The following is a 21,611-nucleotide window of genomic DNA, read 5'->3' on the forward strand; positions in this document are numbered from 1 at the left end:
TTTGCGTGCTACTGTATGTTTCATTTTTTCCTTAGTACCTAATCAGATGTACAGCACTTTGGTCAACGTGGGTTGTTTTTAAATGTGCTATACAAATAAAATTGACTTGACTTGACTTGATGTATTAAACACACATCTCATTTTCAAACTTTCCCCCTCTCATCTTAAACCTCTGCCCTCTAGAATTTGACAGTTGCACCCCGGGAGAAAGGTTCTGACTGTCTATCACATCTATGCTTCTCATCATTTTATATATTTTTGTTAAAAATAAGAATTGAAAAAAAAGTGGCGCAGTGGTAGAGTTGCTGCCTTTCAGCGTCAGAGACCTAGGTTTGATCATCCCCAGGTGCACTGTCCGCACTGAGTTTGTACGTTCTCTCTGTGACCGTGTGGGTTCTCTCCGAGTGCTCTGATTTCCTCCCTCATCCCAAAGGCGTGCAGGTTTGTAGGTTAATTGGCTTGTGTAAATTGTCCCATGTGTGTAGGATAGGACTTGTGTATGGGGGATGCATGCACTTGATGGTCCTGAATGGCCTGTTTCCACTCTGTATCTCTACACTAAAACTGAACTAAAATTACGTCACCCCTTTTCACTAAGTCTCTCCCCCCCTGATAAAACAATCCAAGTCTGTCCAACCTCTCCCTGTAGCTCATACCATCTAATCCAGGCATCATTCTGGTGAACCTCTTCTGTAACCACTCCGAAACCTCCACATCTCTATGATAATGGTACAACCAGAAACACACACAATACTCCAAATGTGACCTAACGTTTAAGTCCTTAAATCTGCATCATGACTGTAAATCAGAAATCTTCTGGGAAACAATAATGATTCCAAATTTGAGTAAATTTAATCAACAAATTTAGATCATAAAAGGAAACGAGATTATATTGGGCTGAAAATAATGAAGTGTAGATGCACTTTTATATAAAAAGACACAAAGTGCTGGAGTAACTCAGCAGGTCAGGCAGCATCTCTGGAGAATATAGCTGGGTGACGTTTCAAGTCGGGGCCCTTCAGACTGATTGGGCTGTTGATTGTGCTAACATGGATTTTTAAAATACCTTTGTGGACAATAATTGTTTTTTACTTTGACCTCACTGACTGTTAGACTTTAGACTTTAGCGATACAGCGCAAACAAAGGGCCTTCGACATACGGAGACCGCGCCGACCAGCGAACATCCTGTGCACTAACATAATCCTACATGAGGGACAATTTACAGTTTTACCAAAACCAACTAACTTACAAACCTATATTTCTTTTGAAGAGTGGGAGGAAACCAGAGCACCCGGAGAAAACCCACGCGGTCACAGTCGAAACTCCGTACAGGCAGTGCCCGCAGTCGGGATGGAACCCGGGTCTCCGGCGCTGTGAGGCAGCAACTCTACCGCTGCGCCACTGTTGATGTTAACGGTGTAAAAGTTGCGACAAATTCTTGTGAAACCGACAATGCAGGGAGACAGAAGGTTTGCGGGGTGAGAATGAAAGGGTTGTTCATTCACTTTGAGTTTGCATCATTCTGCAGGCAACAGTGGGTCCTGATTAAAGGGTGAGTTTTAATGGGAACTAATTAGACAACCTCTTTAGCCTGGGCACAAAGATGAAATGAGGCATCACACAACACACAAAGACCTGCCCTGACTCGCTGTGATATTTTATTCCTCACCAATTACACTCCCACATAGCACTGCAGGAGCCCCTGCCCCCAGTGCTCATGTCACAGTACAGAGGGGCTCCTGCACCTGATGGCTAATTATTGTCTAACTGCAGGAGACAATGGGGACATGTCAAAGCTGGTAAGCTACCTCAGCAGAATCTCAGCATCGTTATACATGGTGACAATAACAGAAAGATGAATAAGTCCACATACAATATACAGATACATTAGTGTGCAATTTAAGTTGAAAACCATTGCAACATTTGCATATGCTTTGTTCCGAATTGTGCACAAAGTCGCAGAGTGAAAGAGCTTTTACACAAGCAAGCGGGTTGATCAATCCATGGCAAATACTGATAGATTGGTATTACACTCCCTCTTCTCTACACTCATCTTCATTCTTCAGTCCCTCTCTCCTCCCCTCTCTCCTTTACCCTCCCCTTCACCCTCCCCCCATTCATCTCTCCTCCTCCCTCCCTCCCTCCCTCCCTCCCTCCCTCCCTCCCTCCCTCCCTCCCTCCCTCCCTCCCTCCCTCCCTCCCCACCCTCTCTTCCTCCCTCCCTTCCACCCTCCCTTACTCCCTCCATTTTCTCCATCTCTCTCCTCCTCTCCCTCTCCTTTTCTCTCTCTGTCCCTCCCACCTTTTCTCTCCTCTCTCCCTCCCTCGTCCCTCTCTTCCTCCCGCCCTTCCACCCTCTCTCTCCTCCTCTCACCCTCCCTCCCTCTCTCTCTCTCTCCTCCTGTCCCACACACTCCAACCTTCTCCCCCTCTCTCTATCTTCCTCTGTCCCTCACACCCTCCACCTTCCCCCTTCCTCTCCTCTCTATCTGACTCCCTCCCTCCCTCCCTTCCTCCCTCTCTCACACCATCTCCCTCTCTCGCTCCCACTGCCTGTCTCTTCTATCCAAGCCTCCCAACCTCTTTCCTTCTCCCTCTTAATCCCTTTCTCCCTCCCTGCCACCCTCCCTCCCCCCCCTCTCCTTCTTCCTTCCTCGCTCCCTCCCTCCCTCGCTCCCTCCCTCCCTCCCCGTCCCTTCCTCTCCCTGTCCCTTTCTCTCATGCTGGCCCCCACATCTCGTAGAGCCCATCTCAGGGTCAGGGAGGGGGTGAGGCTTTATCACTCTGCCCTCCTTTACCCAGACAGTTACTGAGTCGATAGCTTGAGGTCTCTAGACCCACACATCAGTCCTGCTGCACGCACGCACGCATGCACACATGCATGTACATCAGGGATGGAGCCTGGATACAGTATCCCTGAATATCCAGAAGTACTCTTGCCTGGGGGTGCATATCTAACTTTGCCTTTCTAGCAATTGAGGACTGAGGGGTGGGTGGGACAAGGAGTGAAGAAATGAAAGTACAATCAGTACAATGAACACTGATAATATTTGGAGTGCTGAGCGTGGAAGGGGTTGTTGCAAGAGCAGCTTCTTTCTCCTGAAGGCAAGGAACTGTATAATTGTGTGTGAGCCGTTATGGCCGATTATTTATTGAAGAATAGGTGTAAAGTTAAATCATGTTTCAAATTGAACACAAATCTGTTCAAATCTTTGACAAGTTAAACACATTCAACAAAGGAATTGGAAAGGTTCTGCGTTGAGGCACGGTGCCACAGTGGTAGAGTTGCTGCCTTACAGCGCCAGAGATTCGTGTTCCATTCAGACTACGGGTGTTGTCTGTACGGAGTTTCTTCCCGTGACCGCGTGGGTTTTCTCCTGGTGCTCTGGTTTCCTCCCACACTCCAAATACAAGCAGGATTTAGATTTAGATTTAGAGATACAGCGCGGAAACAGGCCCTTCGGCCCACCAAGTCCGTGCCGCCCAGCGATCCCTGCACACTAACACTATCCTACACACACTAGGGACAATTTTTACATTTTACCCAGTCAATTAACCTACATACCTGTACGTCTTTGGAGTGTGGGAGGAAACCGAAGATCTCGGAGAAAACCCACGCAGGTCACGGGGAGAACGTACAAACTCCGTACAGATGGCGCCCGTAGTCAGGATCGAACCTGGGTCTCCGGCGCTGCATTCGCTGTAAGGCAGTAACTCTACCGCTGCGCCACCGTGCCGCCATATTGTAGATTCAGTGGATTCAGTGAAAATTGTAAATGGTCCTTGGTGAGCAGAATAGTGTTAGTGTGTGGGGTGATCGCTGGTTAGCATGGACTAGTGGGGCTGAAAGGCCTGTTTCCATGCTGTATCTCTGAAGAAAGGTCATCAACCAGAAACAGAGGAAGTGTGAGGAAGCAGAATCTCTGCCCCCAGCTCCTTATCTCTCCTGCTTCCTGGTAGCTGTTCTTTCCTGAGAATCCTCTTGCACAGTGACTTAGACAATAGACAATAGACAATAGGTGCAGGAGGAGGCCATTCTGCCCTTCGAGCCAGCACCACCATTCAATGTGATCATAGCTGATCATTCTCAATCAGTACCCTGTTCCTGCCTTCTCCCCATACCCCCTCACTCCGCTATCCTTAAGAGCTCTATCTAACTCTCTCTTGAATGCATTCAGAGAATTGGCCTCCACTGCCTTCTGAGGCAGAGAATTCCACAGATTCACAACTCTCCGTTCTAAATGGCCTACCCCTTATTCGCAAACTGTGGCCCCTTGTTCTGGACTCCCCCAACATTGAAAACATGTTTCCTGCCTCTAAAGTGTCCAACCCCTTAATAATCTTATATGTTTCGTGATGTTTGACTTGTGATGTTTTACTGAATGAAAGGTGCTAGATAACTGCAAGGAGTTGTTGCATGGAAATAATGTTGCTCAGCTCCTTACTTTGATAACTTGTTAAAATTCCGCAGACAATTTGCTCATTAGAGAATAAAAAATAAAATCATTGCAAGCAAAAATCTTTGCATTGTTGCGCAAAGATGCTGCGGATAAATTCACAATGTCATAAGGTCAAGTCTACTCCGCCATTCAATCATGGCTGATCTATCTCTCCCTCCTAACCCCATTCTCCTGCCTTCTCCCCAGAATCTCTGACACCCGTACTAATCAAGAATCTATCTATCTCTGCCTTAAAAATATCCATTGACTTGACCTCCACAGCCTTCTCTGGCAATGAATTCCACAGATTCACCACCCTCTGACTAAAGAAATTTCTCCTCATCTCCTTCCTAAAAGAACATCCTTTAATTCTGAGGCTGTGACCTCTAGTCCTAGACTCTCCCACTAGTGGAAACATCCTCTCCACATCCACTCTATCCAAGCCTTTCACTATTATGTATGTTTCTATAAGGTCCCCCTTCATTCTTCTGAACTCCAGCGAGTACAGGCCCAGTGCTGACAAACGCTCATCATAGGTTAACCTATTCATTCCTGGGATCATTCTTGTAAACCTCCTCGGGACCCTCTACTGAAAATACGCAGACCCACTCATTTTAAAACTGGATCCTTAATGACAACCAAACAGAATGGCAAATTGCTATCTGTAAATAGCTGGTAAAGGTTCAGTTCAGTAATACCGCACTATACCAAAATGAATTGAATTATTCAATGGCTGTAAAGTGGAACAGGTAGAGCAAGGGAACAAATACCAAAGTGCAGAATATAGTCCACAGCATTGTTACATTACAGTTACAGAAAGAATGTCCAATGTTCCCAATGAGGTAGGTTGGAAGATCAGGACTAAACCCGAGATACAGGGTTCAGTAGTCTGATAACAGCGGGGAAGAAACATAGAAACATAGAAAACATAGACAATAGGTCCAGGAGTAGGCCATTCAGCCCTTCGAGCCAGCACCACCATTCAATATGATCATGGCGGATCATCTAAAATCAGTACCCCCATTCCTGCTTTCTCCCCGTATCCCTTGATTCTGTTAGCCCTCAGAGCTGTATCTAACTCTCTCTTGAATGCATCCAGTGAATTGGCCTCCACTGCCTTCTGTGGCAGAGAATTCCACAGATTCACAACTCTCTGGGTGAAGACGTTTTTCCTCATCTCAAACAGAGAAACTGCTCTGTGTCTGGTACTCTCAAGCCCTTGTACGTCCTGCCTGACAGGGGAGGGGGGAAGAGGGCATGGCCAGGGTATGAGTGGTCCTTGATTATGTGAGCTGCATGCTTGATGCAGCTTGAAGCATGGACAGGGTCAATGGTAGGGTGGTGTGATGGACAGGGCTACATCCACAACTCTGCAAATTCTTGCAGTTTTGGGCAGAGCTGTTCCCAAACTAAGCTGTGTTGTAACCCGATGCTCATTAAGTAATTTAGTCTGAAGAAGGGTCTCGACCCGAAACGTCACCCATTCCCTCTCTCCAGAGATGCTGCCTGACCTGCTGAGTTACTCCAGCATTTTGTGAAGTAATTCAGAATGATCATTATAGAATTCTGTTAGTATCAAATGCATTAACTGAAGAAAATCTATGAGCAAGTAGTGGGCAGGATGGAATCTACTCCATTATTAACATAGAAACATAGAAAATAGGTGCAGGAGGAGGCCATTCGGCCCTTCGAGCCAGCACCGCCATTCATTGCGATCATGGCTAATCATCCACAATCAGTAACCCGTGCCTGCCTTCTCCCCATATCCCTTGAATCTGCTAGCCCCTAGGGCTCTATCTAACTCTCTTTTATATTCATCAAAGTTACCATCCTAGGTTTGCTGGAGTTATGGTCATAAGCTGGAAATCCACATTCCCATTCTTGACAAGATGTGTGGGATGGAACTGCAGATGCTGGTTTAAACTGAAGATGGACACAAAAAGCTGAAGCGACCCTCTCTCTCCGTCCCTCCCCCACCCAAGTCGTACCAGCTTCAAGGTCGTCTTGTTGAGTCTCATTGTCAGTAACTGGTTCTCACCTAGCCCACAGCTAACAACGGCATGTTGCCTTTATCGTTGTTACTTTTTTGCAAAATTTGTCATTCATTTGTTTTGTATCTCTCTACATCACCGTCTATATCTCTCATTTCCCTTCGTCTTGATTCACAGTCTGAAGAAGGGTCTCAACACGAAACATCACCTATTCCCTTTCTCCAGAGATGCTGTCTGACCCACTGAGTTGCTCCAGCTTTTTGTGTCTATTTCCCATCTTGACAGTCTCGAGGGCAATGTATACTGACCTGTACCATACAGGTGACTTGTACCATACAGGTGTGACTTGTACCATACAGGTGACTTGTACCATACAGGTGTGACTTGTACCAATGCAGGTAACTTGTACCATACAGGTGACTTGTACCATACAGGTGACTTGTACAATTCAGGTAACTTGTACCAATGCAGGTAACTTGTACCATACAGGTGACTTGTACCATTCAGGTGACTTGTACCATACAGGTGACGTACCAATGCAGGTAACTTGTACCATACAGGTGACTTGTACAATTCAGGTAACTTGTACCATACAGGTGACTTGTACCATCCAGGTGACTTGTATAAGATAATAAGACATCGGAGCAGAATTATGCCATTCGACTCATCAAGCCTGCTCCGCCATTCGATCATGGCTGATCTATTTTTCACTCTTAACCTCACTCTTCTGCCTTCTCCCTGTGTTTTTTGACTCCCTTACTAATCAAGTCAATCTCTGCCTTAAAAATCCCCAATATTTTACACAGTGATAATGAGGAAACATGCCGTTGTTAGCTGTGGGCTAGGTAAGAACCAGTTACAGACAATGAGACTCTACAAGAAGACTTTGAAGCTGGTACGACTTGGGTGGGGAGGGACGGAGAGAGAGGTTTACTCCAGCTTTCCGTGTCTATCTTCAGTTTATACCAGCATCTGCATTTCCTTCCAATACATCGTCGGTGCCAATGAGTTCCACAGATTTACCCTCCCCCCCCCCCCCCCCCCCCCCAGCTGAAGAAATTCCTCCTCATCTCCATTTTAAAGGTACTTCCTTTTATTCTTTCACAGCGCAGCGGTAGAGTTGCTGCTTTACAGCGAATGCAGCGCCGGAGACACAGGTTCGATCCTGACTACGGGTGCTGCACTGTAAGGAGTTTGTACGTTCTCCCCGTGACCTGCGTGGGTTTTCTCCGAGATCTTCGGTTTCCTCCCACACTCCAAAGACGTACAGGTATGTAGGTTAATTGGCTGGGTAAATGTTAAAATTGTCCCTAGTGGGTGTAGGATAGTGTTAATGTGCGGGGATCGCTGGGCGGCACGGACTTGGCGGGCCGAAAAGGCCTGTTTCCGGCTGTAGATATATGATATGATATGATATGATGATAAAATGCTGAAGTAACTCAGCAGGTCAGGCAGCATCTCTGATGAGAAGGAATGGGTGACGTTTCGGGTCGAGACCCTTCTTCAGACTGGTCTCCTTTTATTCTTGGTCCCTTGGTCCCAGAATCTCCATCAACTTGAAGGTAGACACAAAATGCTGGAGTAACTCAGCGGCTCAGGCAGCATCTCGGGAGAGAAGGAATGGGTGACTTCTCGACCCGAAATGTCACCCATTCCTTCTCTCCCGAGAAGCTGCCTGACCCGCTGAGTTACTCCAGCATTTTGTGTCCACCTTTGATTTAAAGCAGCATCTGCAGTTCTTTCCTCTCCATCAACATGTTCAGTCTGAAGAAGGGTTCTGACCTGAAACGTCACCTATCCATATTCTCCAGGGATGCTGCCTGTCCCGTTGAGTTACTCCAGCATTTTGTGTCTATTTTCATCCTCTCCACATTCACTCTATCCAGGCATTTTATTACCCGGTGGGGGTCAATGAGACCCCCCCCCCACTCATCCTTCTAAAGTCAGGCCAGTGGTGAGGGGATAAGGGCCAAATGCAAAGCGCGTGCACTTCACAAGAGCAGAGGTACAAAAACCTCTGAGGAAGATGAACTAAACTAAATCTAGCCCAGCTGTTGTCAACTTCCCCAAACGCCTGTCGACGTTACAGGCGAAAGGCGTTGACATCACATTCAAACAGACCGACACGTGCTGGAGCTGAATGGCATAATGGTTCTGCCGGCTTTATGCATGCGGCAGTCATGGTGGCGCAGCGGTAGAGTTGCTGCCTTACAGCGAATGCAGCGCCGGAGACCCGGGTTCCATCCCGACTACGGGTGCTGTCTATACGATGTTTGTACGTTCTCCCCGTGACCTGCGTGGGTTTTCTCCAAGATCTTCGGTTTCCTCCCACACTCCAAAGACGTACAGGTTTGTAGGTTAATTAATAGACAATAGACAATAGACAATAGGTGCAGGAGTAGGCCATTCGGCCCTTCGAGCCAGCACCACCATTCAATGTGATCATGGCTGATCATTCTCAATCAGTACCCCCGTTCCTGCCTTCTCCCCATACCCCCTGACTCTGCTATCATTAAAAGCTCTATCTAACTCTTGAAAGTATCCAGAGAATTGGCCCCCACTGCCTTCTGAGGCAGAGAATTCCACAGATTTACAACTCTCTGAGTGAAAATGTTTTTCCTCATCTCCGTTCTAAATGGCCTACCCCTTATTCTTAAACTGTGGCCCCTGGTTCTGGACTCCCCCAACATTGGGAACATGTTCCCTGCCTCTAACGTGTCCTATCCCTTAATAATCTTATATGTTTCAATAAGATCCACTCTCATCCTTCTAAATTCCAGTGTATACAAGCCTAGTCGCTCCAGTCTTTCAACATATGACAGTCCCGCCATTCCGCAAATTAACCTAGTGAACCTACGCTGCACTCCCTCAATAGCAAGAATATCCTTCCTCAAATTTGGAGACCACAGTACTCCAGGTGTGGTCTCACTAGGGCCCTGTACAACTGCAGAAGGACCTCTTTGCTCCTATACTCAACTCCTCTTGTCATGAAGGCCAACATGCCATTAGCGTTCTTCACTGCCTGCTGTACCTGCATGCTTACTTTCAGTGACTGATGAACAAGGACACCCAGATCTCGTTGTAGTTCCCCTTTTCCTAACTTGACACCATTCAGATAATAATCTGCCTTCCTGTTCTTACCACCAAAGTGGATAACCTCACACTTATCCACATTAAACTGCATCTGCCATTCATCCGCCCACTCACACAACTTGTCCAATTCACCCTGCAACCTCATAGCATCCTCCTCACAGTTCACACTGCCACCCAGCTTGTGTCATCTGCAAATTTGCTAATGTTACTTTTAATCCCTTCATCTAAATCATTAATGTATATTGTAAATAGCTGCGGTCCCAGCACCAAGCCTTGCGGTACCCCACTAGTCACTGCCTGCCATTCCGAAAGGGACCTTTTAATCCCTACTCTTTGTTTCCTGTCTGCCAACCAATTTTCTATCCAGGTCCGTACCCTACCCCCAATACCATGTGCTCTAATTTTGCCCGCTAATCTCCTATGTGGGACCTTATCAAAGGCTTTCTGAAAGTCCAGGTACACCACATCCACTGGCTCTCCCTTGACCAATTTTCCTAGTTAAATCCTCAAAAAATTCCAGACGATTAGTTACGGCTGCGTCACCTTGCCACCACCATCGGAACATGTAACGATAATAAACGATAACTCTTTGGACAGATACATGGATAGGAAAGGTTTAAAGGGATATTGGGCCAATCGTGGGCAGATGGGACTTTTGGTTGGCATGGGCATGTTGGGCCGGAGGGCCTGTTTCCATGCTGTGCGAATCTAAGTACTGGAAGGCAGCAACTCTACCGCTGTACCACCGTGCCACCCTGGGTGTTCAATGCAGAATTACCATTGCCTGGCAGGGCCAGCTCATTGCTGCTAGATTTAATGATAGGCACTGTTAAAATCATTGTAGTAGAGCTTCTAGCAGAACATTCAGAAACATTTGGCAGGATTCCCAGCTGAAGCATCATCCGGACCTCTAATGACTCCAACGTGTAAACAAGTGTTTTGTTTCCACTGATCATCATTAACGTTGAATGTCAGTTTTATTCTCCCAGGTTTTGTCTGCCTCTCTGCTCGCCTGGTGCAGGAAGGCTTGTGGTGTCAAAGAAAATTGTGGAGTGCTGTACAGGGTTGTCAGTCTTAAGCTGAAGTGGCGGCAGGCAAATGGAACAGTCAGGAGCAAAATGATTGGAACAAAGAGCAAGCCCGTACAGCTTGCCTGAGGTTGTGGGCAGGCACAATGTCACAGGTCCCTTGCTTACATGTTTTCTTAAACGGAAAAGGTAATTTGACTCCACAAAGCTCCTTCAACCCAGAGTCCAGTTAGCTAGTTTAGTGTCGTTTAGCTTAGAGATGCAGCGCAGAAACAGGCCCTTCGGCCCACCGGGTCCGCGCCGACCAGCAATCCCCGCACATTAACACTATCCTACACACACTAGGGACAATTTACACCGGCACCGAACCAAATTAACCTGCAAACCTGTACGTCTTTGGAGTGTGGGAGGAAACCGAAGATCTCGGAGAAAACCCACGCAGGTCACGGGGAGAACGTACAAACTCCGTACAGATGGCGCCCGTAGTCAGGATCGAACCCAGGTCTCCGTCGCTGCAAGCGCTGTAAGGCAGCAACTCTAAGAGATAGAGCTCTTAAGGATAGCGGAGTCAGGGGGTATGGGGAGAAGGCAGGAACGGGGTACTGATTGAGAATGATCAGCCATGATCACAATGAATGGCGGTGCTGGCTCGAAGGGCCGAAAGGCCTCCTCCTGCACCTATTGTCTATTGTCTATTGTCTATCGCTGCGCCACCGTGACGCCCGGTTATAATCTAATTTAATTTTAATGAAAAGGCTCTGGATACGTCTTTTTTCCCTGAATGATCCCATTGCAATGGGACGATGGTAAAAGTGAACCAAAGTCCTTAGAATGGTAGCATTATAAACAGTTAAAATGTTTGCAGCAAAGGTGGACGTTGAGAGGCACGTGTTGATATATATTCACCCAAGCAAGCGTTTACACCATAAGTGACAATGCATCTAATGTTACTCTTCAAGAGCCTGCTGCCAGTCAGTGGGACAGACACAATGGAATAATTGAAAGCTGGCCTCCTGCAACATGGGATCCTGTGTCTCCTTGCCAAGTATTTGGGGGGGGGTTGCTTTTACAGGTGATTATGCCGAACCATTTCTAAGCGGCAGCGTGCAAAGGCAGCAGAAATTAGAACATTGGCCGACTGTAATCGCTGCCATTCACGGAACCTTCGTGGAGAAAGACATCCATTAAACGCAGCTTCAGACCTGGTTGGGAACGATGAATGTTCCATGAATTAAGTGTCGATTTTTTTTTTAAAGTTGGGATTCATCTGAGCTACTTCTTGCAAGTGAAACTCCCGGGGCTGTTATGTAAATGAATCTAACTGCTCAGTACAGTAAGACATATAGTACCCATAATTTCTGAAGCAACAGCATTGAACCTAATCTAACTACCTCCCTTCATTGCCCGTGTATTAATATTCCAGCAACATGTGGTTGCATCCAGCGTGGCCAAACAATGCCCCTTGTCCAAGAGTCGTTTTCTCCAAGTGTACTGAAAGCTAAATGCAGAGACGCCAGGAACGGCAGATGCTGCAATCTTGAGCACGACAAAGATCCCGAGACCCGGGTTCAATCCTGACTACAGATGCTGTCTGTGAGGAGTTTGCATGTTCTCCCTGTGATGGCGGGCGGTTTCTCCGGGTGCTCCGGTTTCCTCCCACATCCCATAGAAACATAGAAACATAGAAACATAGAAAATTAGGTGCAGGAGGAGGCCATTTGGCCCTTCGAGTCAGCATCGCCATTCATTGTGATCATGGCTGATCATCCACAATCAGTAACCCGTGCCTGCCTTCTCCCCATATCCCTTGATTCCACTAGCCCCGAGAGCTCTATCTAACTTTCTTTTAAATTCATCCAGTGAATTGGCCTCCATTGCCTTCTGTGGCAGAGAATTCCACAAATTCACAACTCTCTGGGTGATTTTTTTTTTCTCATCTCAGTTTTAAATGGCCTCCCCTTTATTCTTAGACTGTGGTTCTGGAGTTCCCCAACATGTTTCTATGAGCAGGTGGAAATAAAACAAAAGTGTGGATATAATGATGATCTTGAACAAACCGGAAAGATATAAATAAACAAGGAATCAGTCAGGAATAAAAGGAAGAGATATTCCCTGTCTCTTTGGTTATTAACCATTGAGAGCTTCAAGTTCTTTGTCTTTAATGTTACCAATGATCTGTCATGGAGCAACTGCATTGATGGCACTCCAACGCCTCCACTTCCTCTGGAGACTGAGGACATTCAGCCTGCATCCAATGACACTTACAAACTTCTGCAGATGCACTACACAAAGCATACTGTCAGGTTCCATCACGGCTTGCTTTGGGAACAGCTCCACCCAAGACCACAACAAATTGCAGAGAGATGTAGATGTAGCCCAGTCCATCGCACAGACCAGACTCCCCACATTGACTCCATGCTGCCTTGTAAAAGCAGCCAAAGTAATCATTACAATTACAATCATTACAATTTTCTCTTGCTTCCATCAATCAGAAGCTCGAAAGCGCGCACCACCAGACTCAGGAACAGCGTCTTCCCCTCTGTTATCAGGCTTCTGAATGGAACAGTCCTTCCATAAGCTAGGGTACTGTCCGATTCACCTCTACCCCATTGTGGACATTGGACTTTGTCTCTGGAACTGATGCGCTACAATGCTGAGAACTATATTCTGCACTCTGTATCTTCCCCTTTGCTCGACCTATTGGACTGGAGTGTTACTTGATTGTGTTTATGTACAGTATTATCTTGATCGTATCCATGTATGGTATGATTTGATTTGTTTGGATAGGACACAAACAATGCTTTTCACTGTACCTCGTTACACATGGCAATAATAAATGTAAACCCTGAATAATGTGCACAATGTCTACTTTGATTGTTTTTCTAGGCAGATCGTGAGTGGATATATAGATCAAATTATCTGATAGACTCAAAAACCAGCAAGCTAATGTTAGTATACTGATAACATGGAGAAAAACGACACAACAATTTAGGTCGTAGAGTGGGAATAAATGAAAGGACACTGGACTGCTCGGGTTTCATTATTCAACAGTTGTTTAATGCAGCAATGCAATGTAAGGCAAGGAATTCCATTTTGCCTTTGCAACATTCACAGACGTACTGCAATACTCCATACTGCAATACGTCAGGACGTCAGGGTCATTATTAGGGTTGCCAACTTCCTCACTCCCAAAATCAGGGGCAAAGGGTGACGTCACCGCCCCGCGCCCCACGTGACCTCACCCCGCCATTGGTGGAGCGGGAGCACGTGGCCGCTGGCTGGGTGAGGTCACATGGGGCGCGGGGCGGTGACGTCACCCTTTGTTCCGTATTTGGGCATGAAGAAGTTGGCAACCCCACTAATACGGGACAAGGGCGGTCCCGTACGGGGCAAACTAATTTAGCCCAAAAATGCAGGATGTCCCGGCTAATACGGGACAGTTGGCAACCTTAGTCATTATATCCACCTCTTGCTATTGTTCTCTGGGAGCCAGAATCTGCTTACTTCCTCTCCACGTTTGAGTTTGGTTTAGTTTAGAGATACAGTGCGGAAACAGGCCCTTCAGCCCACCGAGTCCACACTGACCAGCGATCCACTGCCCTCTACACACACTAGGGACAATTTTACATTTTATACAATTATATCAAGCCAATTCAAACCTGTACGTCTTTGGAGTGTGGGAGGAAACCGAAGATCTCGATTAAAAACCCACATAGATCACGGGGAGAGTGTACAAACTCCGTACAGACAGCACCCGTAGTCAGGATCAATAGACAGTAGACAACAGGTGCAGGAGTAGGCCATTCGGCCCTTCGAGCCAGCACCGCCATTCAATGTAATCATGGCTGATCATCCACTATCAGTACCCCGTTCCTGCCTTCTCCCCGTACCCCCTGACTCCGCTATCATTAAGAGCTCTATCTAGCTCTCTCTTGAAAGCATCCAGAGAATTGGCCTCCACTGCCTTCTGAGGCAGAGAATTCCACAGACTCACAACTCTCTGAGTGAAAATCAAACCCGGGTCTCTGGCGCTGTAAGGCAGTAGCTCTACCGTTGCGCCACCGTGCCGCCCTGTTTGAGAGGACAATGGAGTAGCCACAGAGTGATCTGCAGAGGGGATGGGAGCGTAGGAGGTATCTCAGTGATTACTCCAAACACATGGCCTTGAAGTTCTTAGATCATAGAACACAGAGCAGTACAGCCCTGGAACAGGCCCTTCGGCCCAAAGTGTCCATGCTGATCATGTTGCCAAGACCAACTCTAATTTGCCTGCACATAATCCATATACCTCCATTTCCTGCATATCCATGTGCCTATCTAAGTCTCTTCGACACCACCATCTCTATTGCCTGCAATACTGCAATACTCCATACTGCAATACCATATACTGCAATACTCCATACTGCAATACTCCACACTGCAATACTCCACACTGCAATACCCCATACTGCAATACCATATACTGCAATACTCCATACTGCAATACCCCATACTGCAATACTCCACACTGCAATACTCCACACTGCAATACCCCATACTGCAATACTCCATACTGCAATACTCCATACTGCAATACTCCACACTGCAATACCCCATACTGCAATACCATATACTGCAATACTCCATACTGCAATACTCCATACTGCAATACCCTATACTGCAATACTCCATACTGCAATACTCCATACTGCAATACCCTATACTGCAATACTACATACTGCAACACTCCAATACCCTATACTGCAATACTCCACACTGCAATACTCCAAACTGCAATACTCCATACTGCAATACCACATACTCCATACTGCAATACTCCATACTGCAATACTCCAAACTGCAATACAACATACTGCAATACTCCATACTGCAATACTCCACACTGCAAAACCCCATACTTCAATACTACATACTGCAATACCCCATACTGCAATATTCCATACTGCAATACCCCATACTGCAATACCCCATACTGCAATATTCCATACTGCAATACCCCATACTGCAATACTCCATACTGCAATACTACAATACTACATACGGCAATACTGCAATACTCCACACTGCAATACCCCATACTGCAATACCCCATACTGCAATACTCCACACTGCAATACTACATACTGCAATACTCCATACTGCAATACTCCACACTGCAATACTACATACTGCAATACTCCACACTGCAATACCCCATACTGCAATACCCCATACTGCAATACTCCACACTGCAATACTCCATACTGCAATACTGCAATACTCCAAATGTAACCTAACCAAAGTCCCATAAAGTTGCATCATGACTTCCTGACTCTTGTACTCAATGCCCCGACTAATGAAGGCAATCATAACATATGCATTCTTAACCTTTCAGCGAGTTATGGATTTGGACACCAAGATCCCTCTTTATACCCCCTCATCCACATTGAGAGTTCAAGGTCAGAGATTCCTGGAGTGATACAGTGTGGAAACAGGCCCTTTGGCCCAACTTGCCCACACCGGCCAACATGTCCCAGCTACAGTAGCCCCATTTGCATGCATTTGATCCATATCCCTCCAACCTTGTTCTATCCATGTATCTGTCTAATTGTTTCTTAAATGTTGGGATAGTCACTGCCTCAACTACCTCCTCTGGCAGCTTGTTCCATACACCCACCACCCTTTGTGTGAAAAAGGTACCCCTCGGATTGGTATTAAATCTTCCCCCCTTCACCTTGACCCCATGTGCTCTGGTCCTCGATTCACCTGGGTTAGACTATGTGCATCGAACCGATCTATTCCTCTCATGATTTAATGCACCTCTATAAGATCACCTCTCATCCTCCTGCGCTCCAAGGAATAGAGACCCAGCCTACTCAACCTCTCCCTGTAGCTCACACCCTCTAGTCCTGGCAACATCCTCGAGTCAGCGATAATGTTGCATTTATTCAAGGGGACATTTCCAGAAAGATTTTCTCCGTAAACCTGACAATCTCTTCCCATGGATCGACACAAAGTGCTGGAGTAACCCAGTAGGAGTATCCCAGGTTTGAAGAAGGGCCTCGACACGAACGTCACCCATTCCTTCTCTCCAGAGATGCTGCCTGTCCCGCTGAGTTACTCCAGCATTTGTGTTTGCCTATCCTAAGGTCCGTTAAATGCCAACAACATACCTGCCTCCACCATCGTCAATGGCAGCATGTTCCAGGCACCAGCAACCCCCTGTGTAAACAAAACTTTCCCCGCACATCTCACTTTAAACTTTGCCCCTCTCACCTTAGAGCTATAGACTCTCATCTTTGATTTTGCCATCCTGGCGAAAAGGTTCTGACTGTCTACCCCATCTATATGCCTTTCATAAAGTTATATACTTCTATGTGGTCTCCCCGCAACCTCCCGCCTTCCAGAGGAAACAATCCAAGCCCACCCAAACTCTTTGGATCGGAACCCTTCTTCATTTGATCGTGGGGCCTACTACTACAATCTCAGCATCTCTATACTAAAACTATCGTTTGTTTGTACACGATAGTGCGACAATTTTAGGCCCACCTTACTCACCATCGTCCCTTTGGTGCTAATGGAAGACGTTTCATTGAAGGGAGGGGGGTGAGGAGGGAGGATAAGGGGGGTTGAGGGGGATGGAGTAGGACGGAGGGGAAGGGGAGGGGAAGGGGAAGGGGGAGGGGGAGGGGAGGGGAAGGGGGAGGGGGAGGGGGAGGGGGAGGGAGGGGGGGAGGAGAGGAGAGGAGAGAGGGAGGAGAGGAGAGAGAGAGAGAGAGGGAGTGGAGGGAGGGTGGAGGGAGGGAGGGGGGTGAGAAGGGAGGATAAGGGGGTTGAGGGGGATGGAGTGGGGCAGAGGGGAAGGGGAGGGGAAGGGGAGGAGGGGGAGGGAGGGGAAGGGGAGGGGAGAGAGGAGAGGGAGGGAGGAGGAGAGGGTGCTGCACCAATGCAGGAGAGGTTTGGGCCCAACGGGTCCACTTGGTCTAGTGAGAAATTAAAATCATGCAGTAGTTATCTGACGACTGAACATTCAATCCCAGCACGGTGGCGCAGCGGTAGAGTTGCTGCCTCACAGCGCCAAAGGCCCGGGTTTGATCCTGACTACGGGTGCTGTCTGTATGGAGTTTGTACGTTCTCCCGTGTCCTGCGTGGGTTTTCTCCGAGATCTTTGGTTTCCTCCCACACTCCAAAGACGTGCAGGTTTGTAGGTTAATGTCGTTTAAAATATAGTTATTGCACCTGCCTCAACTACCTCCTCTGGCAGCTTGTTCCATTTACCCACCACCCTCTGGGTGAAAAGGTTACCCCTTAGGTTCTTATTAAATCTTTCCCCTCTCACCTTAAATCCTTCTAGTTCTATATTCCTCAACCCCTTGGTAAAAGACTCATGATTTTATACACCTCTATAAGGTCACCCTTTAGCCTCCTGTGATCTAAGGAATAAAGACCTAGCCTGCTCAACACGTAGCTAGTGGGCAGCACGGTGGCGTAGCAAGAGATTTGCTGCCTTACAGCACCGGAGACCCAAGTTCGATCCTGACTATGGATGCTGTCATTACAGAGTTTGTACGTTCTCCCTGTGACCATGTGGGCTTTTTCCGGGTGCTCCAGTTTCCTCCCACACTCCGAAGACATAATTGTAGATTAATTGGCTTTGGTAAATTTGTCCCAAGTGTCTAGGATAGAATTAGTGTACGGGTGATCACGAATCAGCATGGACTCTGTGGGCCAAAGGGCCTGTTTCCAACCTAAACGAAACGTAGCTAAACAGGCCATCAAGTCCTGGTATCTTGAGAACGTTCTGTTTTGATGCCACAATTAATCCTTTGCTTGTACAACGTTATCTAATTATAGACTCGACAGAACAAGACCAAAGAAGGGACTGAGTCAAGGATCAGGGCCAGATGCTGTGCGACACAGTGATGCAGCGGGTAGAGCTGCTGCCTCACAGCTCTAGAGACCTGGGTTCGATCCTCACCTCGGGTACTGTCCGTGTGGAGTTTGCACGTTCTCACTGTGACCGTGTGGGTTTCTTCCGGGCGCTCCTGTTTCCTCCCACATCCCAAAGACATGCGGGTTTGTAGGTTAATCGGCCCCTTTGCAAAATTGCCCCTGGTGTGTAAGGATTGGACAAGAAACTGGAATACCATGGAACTAGTGTGAACGGGTGATCGATGGTCGACGTGGATCTGATGGGCCGAAGGGCCTGTTCCCATGCGGTGTGGGTGAGCTAAACTACCGTCCAGCTTTCTGCTGATTCCCAGGTCCCAGGGACCCAAGCTAAACAATGCAAGTATTTGCTGAATGCAACTTAAGAACAACATCAGCTGTGGTGCATTCCAAGGTTGAATGGTATTCCTATATTCACAAGCAAACACGTGTCGAATTACTCTGGGCAAATTATCAAAGAGCCTATAGATGCTGAAGCAACCGTTCCTCATAGAGAATCAATGTCGACAAGCAGAGCCAAATCCCTTCAAAGAAAATTTGTACTCTGGACGAGTTTAGTGTGAGCGAGCTCCTTTTTCTGTAGTTCCTCTGAATCTCTGTGACAAAGCGTTCAGTGGGGAAAGAGCTGCTTTTTCCCTCTCGGTGATTTACTTCCCTGTGTTTATCTGATGCTATCTGATAGCTCCTTAAAACTTGCAAGGATAATGAAAAATGGTTCCAGGACATTTAAAGGTCCAGTGGCCAAAGCAGAAGATTGGGTTACAATAGAACTATTAACAACTGCTTTTATCATTAACCAACAAGGCTAAGTGCCCTATGCATCACACTGCTAAATACGGAGTTGAAGAGGATTTTCTTCAACGACTTTACCTTGCACTTGAACGATTACTTGTTCAAAATCAGTGTTTTTTTGTGTATCAACACTTGTAAAAGTTAAAAAGAAAGTGAGTGCATATTTTTTTTAATAATCTTTCATTTATTTTTACAATATTATCTATGAGCATTGTTCACAGATCTGCAAGTAAGAATCTAATCATCCTGTTTGTGGTACATTTGATAATTAAACACTCTTGACTCTTGATTTTTAATGTGTCTTGCTTTTATATTCTTTCGGTATTATTTCATTATATTAAAAGTTGACTGGTCACAAAATCAAAACCGAAGATGGGGATATATTAACGTAAAGATACAGTTGATAAAGGGCAGCACGGTGGCGCAGCGGTAGAGTTGCTGCCTTGCAGCGTTTGCAGTGCCAGAGAACCGGGTTCGATCCTGACTACGGGTGCTGTCTGCCCGTGTACGTTCTGCCCGTGACCTGCGTGGGTTTTCTCCGAGATCTTCGGTCTCCTCCCACACTCCAAAGACGTGCAGGTTTGTAAGGATAAATTGTCCCTAGTGTGTAGGATAGTGTTGATGTGTGGGGATCGCTGGTCGGTGCGGACTCGTTGGGCCGAAGGGCCTGTTTCTGTGCTGTGTATCCCCTAACTAAACTAAACTAACTGTAACAGTTTTTAATTGATAGGCTTTCTGGCACCTGTTTGCCAACTAAAAAAGGACAGTTTAAACTACAAATGTAACAATGCAGAAAGGCCAGCACACTGCAAGAGCAAGATATGGAGGCTGCAATTTTAGAGGTTAGCAGATGTTAAGTGCATTACATGGTTGTACATTGATAGGCACGAGGCAGCTAAAGCAATGTGTGCCATCTCAAGGTTCAAATGGAATCAGAAAATGCTGATCATTAACGGTTTACATGAATCTAGGAGGTGGGTGGTTCTGCAGGAAATTAGATTTACTGGTCGACCACCGGATTAAATACTTTTATTAAATATTGAATACTTTAACTACTTACTAGTCACTGAGTAACTCGAACAACTGGGTTCAAGGTTGTCATGTCTGATACTATTGGTTTGATGACATTATCAAATGTAAACAGGGGCAATGTAACATTAGAGAATGCATTTATTGACCATGTTACTTGTAGAAGGGGATTAGGAATGTCTATCATCAGTAACATTTTATTGTGCATTAATACTAACTGTTATGATGGTCAGATCTCCACTTCTGATTACACTTTTAGCATAAGATAAATTAAATTTTAATGCCTTGTAGATTATTCCTTTATTTTGTCCTAAAATATTATGAACTATGGAGTAAATCTTCCTCTGGGTGTAAAGACTAATTAGAAATTTGACTGAATTGGTTTAAGATTAGTTCATTGAAATTGTTCCTCTTTAACTTTCTGTATTTGTCGAACATTTGTCGAAACAAGGAACTGCAGTTGCTGGTTTACAAAAAAAAAGACACAAAGTGCTGGAGTAACTCAGCGGGTCAGGCAGCATCTCTGGGGAACATGGGTAGGTGACTTTACTAGTCGGGAACCTTCTTCAGACAGATGGTGTGGGGGAACAATCAAATATGTGTTGGATGTTTGCATTTGTTAGTTTAATGCATAGACCCTCTTTCTCTGGCATTTTAATTGAAATGATCTTAGTTGGCAGAAGGAAGGGATGAATTTGAGAGAACAAAAAACTGGCAGTCGTTATTCTAAAAGCTCCCATCCTCTGCAGAATTTCATACCTTCCTGATACCCACATGCTAGAAATGATTTTCCAAAAACTCAAACTGAGCAACAGTGACCCTGTAAACAAATGTATCGGAAATCATTGTAGAAGATGCTGTATATCTGAACTCTCGCATCGCTAAAAATCTCTTTAAATCGGTTTAATGGCAGTGTTTCTTTTATCTAATTAAGTTATGATTTGCCATAGTTCCTGAGGAACTATGACATAAATGCAAATTGTTGTCATTTTGACAATATTGCCAATGGAGGAAACTAAAGTCTATGAAATTAATAGTTCTTAGCAATATTAAGAAACACGTTGGAATATATTCTAATTATCCTAACTATACACAGCTTACATATACTGTATGTGCATCATATCAGGTCAACACTAACGGAGCCAAGAGCAACAATCAATGGATTGCCATTTGTAAATGATTTAATTCTAGGTGGCTGAACAGTGAAGTACATCTGAAATGGAACGTTGTAAGAATAACATACAAAGGCGTAAACAGGAAAAGGCACAAATATCTTGATTCCACCCAGGGCGGTGTATTTGAAAAGGTG

The sequence above is a fragment of the Rhinoraja longicauda genome, chromosome 18, assembly GCF_053455715.1.
Source record: "Rhinoraja longicauda isolate Sanriku21f chromosome 18, sRhiLon1.1, whole genome shotgun sequence".
Lineage (NCBI taxonomy): Eukaryota > Metazoa > Chordata > Chondrichthyes > Rajiformes > Arhynchobatidae > Rhinoraja > Rhinoraja longicauda.